Here is a 9,026-nt window from a genome sequence, read left to right on the forward strand (position 1 = left end):
CCTAACAAATAGTGTCTGAACTTCTGAAGCACGTACACCATAGCCAACCATTCATACTCTGTCGTTGAATAGTTCTTCTCAGCTTTAGACAACTTCCTACTTGCGAACACTATAGGGTGATCCAATTCTCCCTCACCAGCCTGTGTCAGTACTGCTCCTAACACAATACATGATGCGTCCACATGCACATGAAATTCCTTCTTCCAATCTGAGAAGACTAGGATAGGCGCGGTGACCATTTTCTCCTTTAACACATCCAGGCTCCACTAACATTCCTCATTCCAACAGAATGTAACATCCTCATTCAAAAAAAATTCCATCGGCGTGGTGATTTGGGCATAGCTCTTGATGAACTTTCTATAGTATCCTGTATGACCTAGAGTTGTGCAGAGCTGCTTCACACTTCTCAGCGCCTCCAAGTTGATTATGATCATGATCTTAGCAGGGTCTACCATTAAGCCTTGTCTGCATATCAGATGACCCAAAAAGATCCCAAAAGGGACACAGAAAAAACATTTCTTCAAATTAAGCACGATCTGATACCTCCGGCATGTATCCAGCATCAAGCGTATACTATCTACATGGTGCTTTACCAATTCAAACACCATCCAATCATCAAAGTATACCTCTAGAAACTTTTGAATGAAGTCCTTGAATGCTACAATGACTACGTGCGAAAATATCGTCAATGCATTCTTCAGCCCAAAAGGCATCACAATATACTGAAAGCATCCCCATTTAGTCGCAAATGTCATCTTACTTCTATCTCCCGGCGCAATCTTAATCTGATAGTAGCCAGAGAACCCATCAGTGAATGAATATGCTTCTTGACTGCCAACATTATTCAACACTTCATCGGTGAATGGAGTTGGAAAGGAATCATGCACATAGGCGTCATTCAACTTCCTGAGATCTACGCATATCCTTCATTTCCTGAACTACCATTGGGCTCACCCAATCAGATTCTTCCACTAGTTCAATAATGCCTACCGCGCTCATTTTATCCAACTCTAAGCGGACCTTTTATTTATACTCTAGGTTGAGGTAGTAAGGCTTTTGCTTGACCTGATTCGTGTTTGGTTTTAAAGTAATCTTCATAACACACAAGTCCCCTATTATCCCTTTCAAATCTAAAAACTTTCTAGGGAACAAGTCCTGATATTCACAAAGCAACTCAATGACCTTATCTACTGTGGCATCATCCTAGTAGTCCCCAATCTTTGCAAATTTCGGCTCTGCCTCTGTGCCAATGTTCACCTGTCTAGTTTTGAGCGGCACGATGATATTTGGATTGTCTATTTGCGGTCCCTCCACTTCGCCATGACCTTCAGTCTCTAGGATATTAATTTTCCTTGGATCCTTGTCTCCTTCTTTAGCAGTCACATTGTAGCACTCCAGCGTGTGGCATAGCTGACTGGTCCAATATGGTTGAATCGAATCTAAAGGATCCTGTGGTATTTTGAAGATCGTTGCCTTGACCTCCTGCACTACTTCATCAATACATTAAAATCCATCCTCAAAGTTGAATGTCATCAAGAATCCCTGCCGCAAAGCATCCCATTCTTCAGTGCCATGGCGAAGCTCTATTTCCAAGTACCAATTCATCAGTTAACATCCAAAGTATGGCAAAACAAATGCACCCACTCAGGATGAGACTCCACTCCATAAACTTCAATCCATTCTACCAAGTGATTGCGCGGATCGTTTCTCCCATCATATTTCTCTATTAATGGAACTTTTGGGTGACCAAACCATATTCTCATCATCTTTCTATATGCACACCAGTCATCAAAACTATCCTTGTGTGTGCCCACCAACTTGCAGGCATAGCGCGCAGTGCCAAATCCAGGGTGTGGAAGTGATGCTTCTCTTGCACTTCCCTTTCAAAAGTATCCAAAAATTTATCAACGTCAGTTAATCCATCATAATAGGGAAAACTTCTTACCTCCAATGATACACAACACAACGATTTAGTCATCATACTACAGTGCAACGTAGATACTTCGTGCTATCGATTCTTCCAGTGCTCCAGTTCCTCATCTGAATCTAATGTGCAGGAACTTTCGCGGTCCCAGGAAATATGTCCATCTACTGTCGGATTCAACTAATCTTGATCTCACATCATTATCTTATAGATTTGGTCCAAATCATCGTCACTTTCATAATGGCAGGCTGGTAGAGTATAGCACGGTCCTTCTGCAGGGTCCAGGGGTACTACTACACAGAGCGATTTCTTCTCAAATGTCATCTTACTCTTCTTCAAATTGATCACCCCATTCATGTCCGTGGCCCAATCGATCCCAAGGAGCACAGGGTAAGGATTTTTTTCATCCACAATCTTTATCACTTCAAAATCATCCAACGCGCTCACACCTTCAATATCTATTATCACTCCCTGTAATCTTCCCATGGGGATGATCTTCTGTTGTTGGGGCATCCTTAACTGAATCAGAGACCACTGCAGCACAGGTCTCCCCATTCACTCCCATGTCTATTTAGGCAAAACATTCACATCTGAACCTAGATCCAAAATAACTTGATCCATTTCATACTCTCTTATCTACACAGTGAGCCTCATCTCACGCCTCGTCCTTGCCTTATGCTTACCAATCTTCCTGACCATGTGCGGTCCATCAGGAGTATTTTCTTTCCCAGCACACTTATTGATTAGCTCCTTTAATCCTTTCACAACCTTGCTATCACGCAACATCTTCATATAGGTCTCCAAGAAAGTGGTAAGCATAGAAGGGTCCATCTCTTCAGCTAGCCTATCCTGACTCCCCCAAGTAGAAGCCTCAGAAAATCTTTTCTTTTCTTCCATAAACATTTCCCTCGCATTCTCCAAATCAAACCCAACCTCCTTCTCTAGAGCTTTGCGGACCCACTCACTTTCTTCAGGCCACTTTCCCTTATCTTCACCAGTTGTCATTCCACTTCGCAGCACAATATTCACATTAGGATCCTCTTCGCAAGGCTCAGCCCTCATCATCTGCGAGTTTTGAGTTGGCTGCTGAGGCTGCGCACCCTTTTCACATATCTTAGCTAATAATATAGGGAAATCTTCTATCACATGGTCAAAATGAGTACAATATCGGCATGACAGACGCGTCAGGTTCATGCATTCTCGCGCATAGTGTCGCGGTCCTCCACAATTGTAGAAAATAACCTGTCCCCGACCTCTACCAGGTCCTCCTCCACTCTAGCCTCGTCCACGCCCCTGATATCCTCCTCGCACTCCCCCAGCACCCTGATCCAGAGGCCGAGTTTCTGCCTGTACAATATATGCAGACATTCTATCCATCATTAACTCATAGCTACAACAATTATGCTCATCATGACCCATTGATTGATAGAAGTTGCAGAAGAGATGTTGTGGTGTCTATATAAATTTCTGCAACAAATGGCAATTGTTGGGTAGTGGAGGCCCTGCGTAACGGTTTTTGGCAACCCAAAGTCCACAATTTTGGGAAAAAGTATGGTAAAGACTCCGCGAAGTGCACGGAGCGTGAATTGTAATGAGTCAAGTCAAAGGGTTGTTCGCCCAAGAATAATGTAAAATAATAAGAAATGAGTCAGCCTGCCCATGGTCCACGGACCATGGGAATGTATAAATAGAGCAAGGCTCTATGGATAGTGCTATGGGGTAAAATGCACGGTGTAAGGAGAATGAAAACTACCCTCAAAGGCCTTCCCGGTACCTTCGACAGACTGTAAGATTATCTGTAGAAGCTACCAAGTTATACACATGTTCATCTATCAAATATAAGTTAACAAAGTATGGAAAGAGGATTACCTCAAGTCTCCTTCTAGATTTTTTTCGAGATCGCTATGTAGCAAAGAAGAACTCCCTCAAAGCCTGCTCCAAATCAATTCCTGCACAAAGGAAAGGCAAACATAATCACAGCATACAGTCTTGAAAACTAATATATGAATGCACAATGAACATCTATTTGCATACAACCAAACTACTCATCTAAACAAGTATCGAATGAACAACTTAATGAACAAGGTTACTGACACTATGGAGTAGGGAATAGAACTACAGTTCTGTATTGATAACAGAAGAGTGATTACAACCATCCATTGTATCAGTCTTCCTTTGCCCCTTCTGCTTCTCTCTCTCTCTCTCTCTCTTCTAGCTCACTTCTTCAAGTATGTGACAATTCACAACAGCTTAGTAGGCTATCCTTTCAAATGCTTTGACCCCTTTCACAATAACCCTCACCTTGCTTATATAGCAATTGAGTTAGGGTTGCCAAGCTCCTCCTTGAGTTCACTAGGGAAAAAGCAATGAACTTGCCATGCTTTTCAGCTCTTTCCAATTTGCCTCCTTTTCTCGGATTAGAAATCCTCCAAATATCTCGATTTTGGATGTTTCCTTGCTTTTCTTGCATAATTTTAGGAACAAATATCTAGATATTTATGAGCCAATTCATTCCTTTGACCCATTGAACTTCATCAAGTTTCACTAACGTTGTCCCCTCACTAGTAACATGAGTTAGTGGGGTCACTAACACTCCCTTAGGCTTGGTAACAAGCTTTATAAAGTAGGTTTTCAGTGTGCAACCAACGTTAGTGTGGAATCAGGGCTTGCAATTGTGGTCTTTGCTTCAGTCATCATGTCTTTCACCTCTAAGTTGATGAGGAGGTCCTTTTGTTGTATAACAGATGCCCCCTAAAGTATGAGATCAGAGATAGAGACGATGGTCAAAATACTTTACTGAAACTGTAATTTTTCCTGTCAAAATGTAGAGAGAGAGAAGCTTCAAGTGGCAAGGGAAACCTGATACAACACATATATATAAAACTACTAAAATCATGTCCTGAGTTGGGCATTCCCATGCTCAGTAGCTATGTCAAAGTAATATTCTCAAAAGAGATATGACGATACTGGCCACTGATAAGCATAATCTAGGTCCAGTGTCATAATAGGATCAGCCTGAAACAACTATCTTCAAAAAACAATATCCACAGCTTGGGAGAGGAAACAAGGCTGAATGATGCAAGCCTCTACCCAAGGTTTTGATTTCCGCTTCATCGAACAACATAGATTGATACATGTGAATATATGCGTTGATGTCAAGCATGCATGAAATCATCTGATTACCAGTCAATAATGGAGACCGTTAATAGACACGAGGAAGGCCACAGATAATGGTGATGGTCTCCAAGATGCACAGTACAATCTAGCGAGTGTGAAAAATGTCTTTGTCGTCGAACACCCGTAGAATCACTTAATCAAGAGCCAATAATGAGAACCCCTAACCAAGCACAAGGCAACATGCCACTAATGTCTGCAAGTACCAAGGCACTGAATGTGTTTCTGGGTTATCTTCCTAGATAGAGTGTTGAAGTCGATAGGAAGAAACTTGTCGAAAGGTAGGCAATAATGTGTCCTACATCAATCGACACGAAACGGGACAAGAATGATTTTTTTTTTTGAGGAATCTTTTGAGCATTTGGGTCTACACAACGGAGGGCATGATGAAAGGATATGTTTGATCGGTTGATGGAGGAAACAAATGGGTGACCCTTAAACAATAGAAGGCACAACAACAGTTTTAACCAGACAACACTAGACTCATGAACACTATAGAGTGTTAAGATACAGAGACACAATTGCATCAGGTTATATAGGCTAAAACTCATAGGATGGTAGGGTTCATATTGAGAGGCCATCAAAAAGGAGGTTTATCTAAGGGAGTGCCATGTTCAAGGGAACGACTGCTGCCAAACCACACTTTCAAATAGGGAATACAGTTATATTGTCCACTTTCCCCATTTGAGTAATTTTATGAGTCCAGACGGGTAAACTCATTGATCTTTTCATTTTTAAAGAGTCTGAAAAGGACCGTAAAAAGAGCGACTCTTTGCCCTATCTGACTACTTTAATAAGTCCAGACAGGCAAACTCATCGATTTTTTCATGTTTTAAGAGTCTGAAAAGTATTGTAAAAAGAACAACTCTATATCTTGTTTGTGTAATTTAAAGAGTCTAGGCTAGACAACTCACTGGTCCTTTCATATTTAGAGAGTCTGAAAAGATCGTAAAGAGAGACTCCATGGTGGTCCCTTTGTCATAGTTGTTAACCGGGTGCGACAAAAGGTTAATAGTATACCCAGATCAGTTACTTTTCCATAAGTTAATCTATTGAACCTGGATAAAGAGAAACCTATTTTCAATAAATGTCGACCTCATTTTGTTACGAGTATGAGGCGACAGACTAAACTCATTTTTCATCGTGAATTTTTAATGAGTCATGCGACGAAAAACTCAATACCTTCGTCAAAATTTTTAATGAGTCAAATGAAGAAAACTCAAGGTATCTTTTTAAGTTTTGTGAGTGAGAAAAAGAGGGAAAAGAATGGCTCATCCCTTATTCATAGTTTTAACGAGCTCGAAGGAGGGGAAAAACTCGGGGATTTTTCGATTTAAGAGTGAGAAACGGTCCCAAAAAAGAAAGCGCTCTTGCTACTGCCGTATATTTTTAACGAGCCTGGTAACAAAAAGTTGGGAATTTTCAGTTTAATGAGTGAGAAAAGTACCTAAAAGAATGCTCGGGTCTTTTTATAAAGTTTAACGAGCCTAAAGCAAAAGCTTGGGATTTTTTCAGTTTAAAGAGCGAGAAAAAAGTGCCTAAAAAGAAATGCTCCCTTGGTCTTTTTTAGTTTAATGAGCTGGAAAAAAGATCAAAAAAGAGTTGTTCAGAGCATCGTTGCATAGATTTAACGAGCGCAATGATGAAAACTCAGAGATGTTTGTATTTTTTAAAGAGAAATAAAATATCTCAAAAAGTTCTCTAACCATTGTCACATAGATTTAATGAGCTCAACAATGAAAAATCAGAGATGTTTATATTTTTTAAAGAGAAATAAAATATCACGAAAAGTGCTCTAACCATTGTCGCATAGATTTAATGAGCTCAATGATGAAAACTCAGAGATGTTTATTGTAACAGTCCAAAGTAAATATAAAGTTAATTGCCTAATTAATATTAGATTCAAACAAATGAGCACTTACCTATATTACCTGCGATCGATGTCTGCCAGATGACAACAAGTTTTTGGGGACGACTCTCCACCCAACCATAGGCTCAATTGTGTAATGGTTTGCTACAACTAGTCACCCCTGAGCCCTCAATCAACGTACTACTACCAGTGACTCCTAAGTCTTAGAATACCATTCTCCCAAGAGAATGAAAGATAGAATCTCGGAATGATGGAATGCAAAAATGCCTCTCATCTTCCTCACCATCTATTAAATAGAACAAACATTGGAAGGGGAACCACATGCACACACTCCATGTGTCTACATGCAACTTTCTTTTGATTTTTAGCTTTCTTGTTTTATTTCTTTACTTTTCTTTTGATTTTTAGCTTTCTTGTTTTATTTTCTATTTATTCTTATTTAGAGCTTTAGTATGGTTATTACTATTTTTATTTATTTTCTTATATATATTTTTAATATCATTTATTATTTAACATTTATGATTTATTATTTTTATTATTTATTATTAAGTGATTTATTTATTATTATTTATTATTTATATTATTTATTATTAAGGGGAGGGATATTACATACTCTCCCACTTTAAGGAACTTCATCCCAAAGTTAAGTTGAATTATTTATTATTTATTATTTTATTTACTTCATGTTGCCAACACCCTCTGCTGAACTAGTATAACCAGCAAGCATCGAAAGTCCCCAACACCCCGAGAAATCTCAAGACACTTTCGACACCAGGCATAACCCTGACCTGGTCTGTATCCTAGTCCAAGGCTGGCCCCAAGGCTTGCGCCTGACTCAGACCTCATTTGCCCCAAGGTAGGCATCCAGTCCGGTACTCAATTACCCCGGGCATCTCGCAAGGCTAGCCCACTCCCTCCACAACTACTAAGGCACACAGCCCCAGGCATCAAAGTCCTTTACATCCCTTCCAGACTTCGGCATCCCAATCCAATAATAGGCACCTAGCCTAGAACATCAGGCACTTGGCCTCCTCAAGATGGTCCTATAGCTCTTCAAGAGCTATCCATCAAGAGCTATAGACAAGACAAAGGAACCACTGGAATGTGTAATGTTGATTGAGTTTTGTCCCCAGCCCATATGGTGTTACTTATTCTCCCTCGTGTGTATGGGCTCACAGGAGATCATCAAATAAACCGGCCCTCTCAGGCCATTTGTGGACTCCTATGAATCATCACATATCAACATGCATCCAATGCATTAACCATACCATCATAGTATCATAGGAAATAATCCACATGCCAAGTCTTGCATGTCATCATGAGAACATTCATCAATGTTAATCGCAACATTATGAATAATAACAAACTGCATGCTCATGTATGTCATAAATTTGTACGCAACTATCACATGCTTCACCTCATGAAATACCATCATAAGTTAGATCATCATCGTATTTGCATCAAAGACATATCATGACTTCACATAATAAGTGAACCACATGTCAATAAACCTCATATTATAGCATCATAATTCCTATGCCATTTTATGCATATCATATCCATCATGAGTATTGAACATTAAATACCTATCATCACGTAGTAAATGAATATGTCGATATACCCTGACATAATGTCATAATGCCTATTCATATCGCTATCATCATATGGATACATTATCACTATAAGAATCATCATATCATGAAACATCATCAATATGGTTTCATCATGTTGTCAATTACTTTTCAATAATCACTTCTTTCAACTAGGAAGTTGATCATTTACACCATATGGGCTGGGGACAAAACTCAGTCAACACTACATATGCCAGTGGTTCCTTTGTCTTGTGTATAGCTCTTGATGGATAGCTCTTGAAGAGCTATAGGACCATCTTGAGGAGGCCAAGTGCCTGATGTTCTAGGCTAGGTGCCTGTTATTGGATTGGGATTCCGAAGTCTGGAAGGGATGTAATGGACTTCAATGCCTGGGGCTGTGCGCCTTAGTAGTTGTGGAGGGAGTGGGCCAGCCTTTTGAGATGCCCGGGGTCATTGAGTACCGGAC

This window comes from Pinus tabuliformis, chromosome 3_1 (genome assembly GCF_031772625.1).
Source record: "Pinus tabuliformis cultivar Carrire ecotype Pingquan chromosome 3_1, CPIR1, whole genome shotgun sequence".
Lineage (NCBI taxonomy): Eukaryota > Viridiplantae > Streptophyta > Pinopsida > Pinales > Pinaceae > Pinus > Pinus tabuliformis.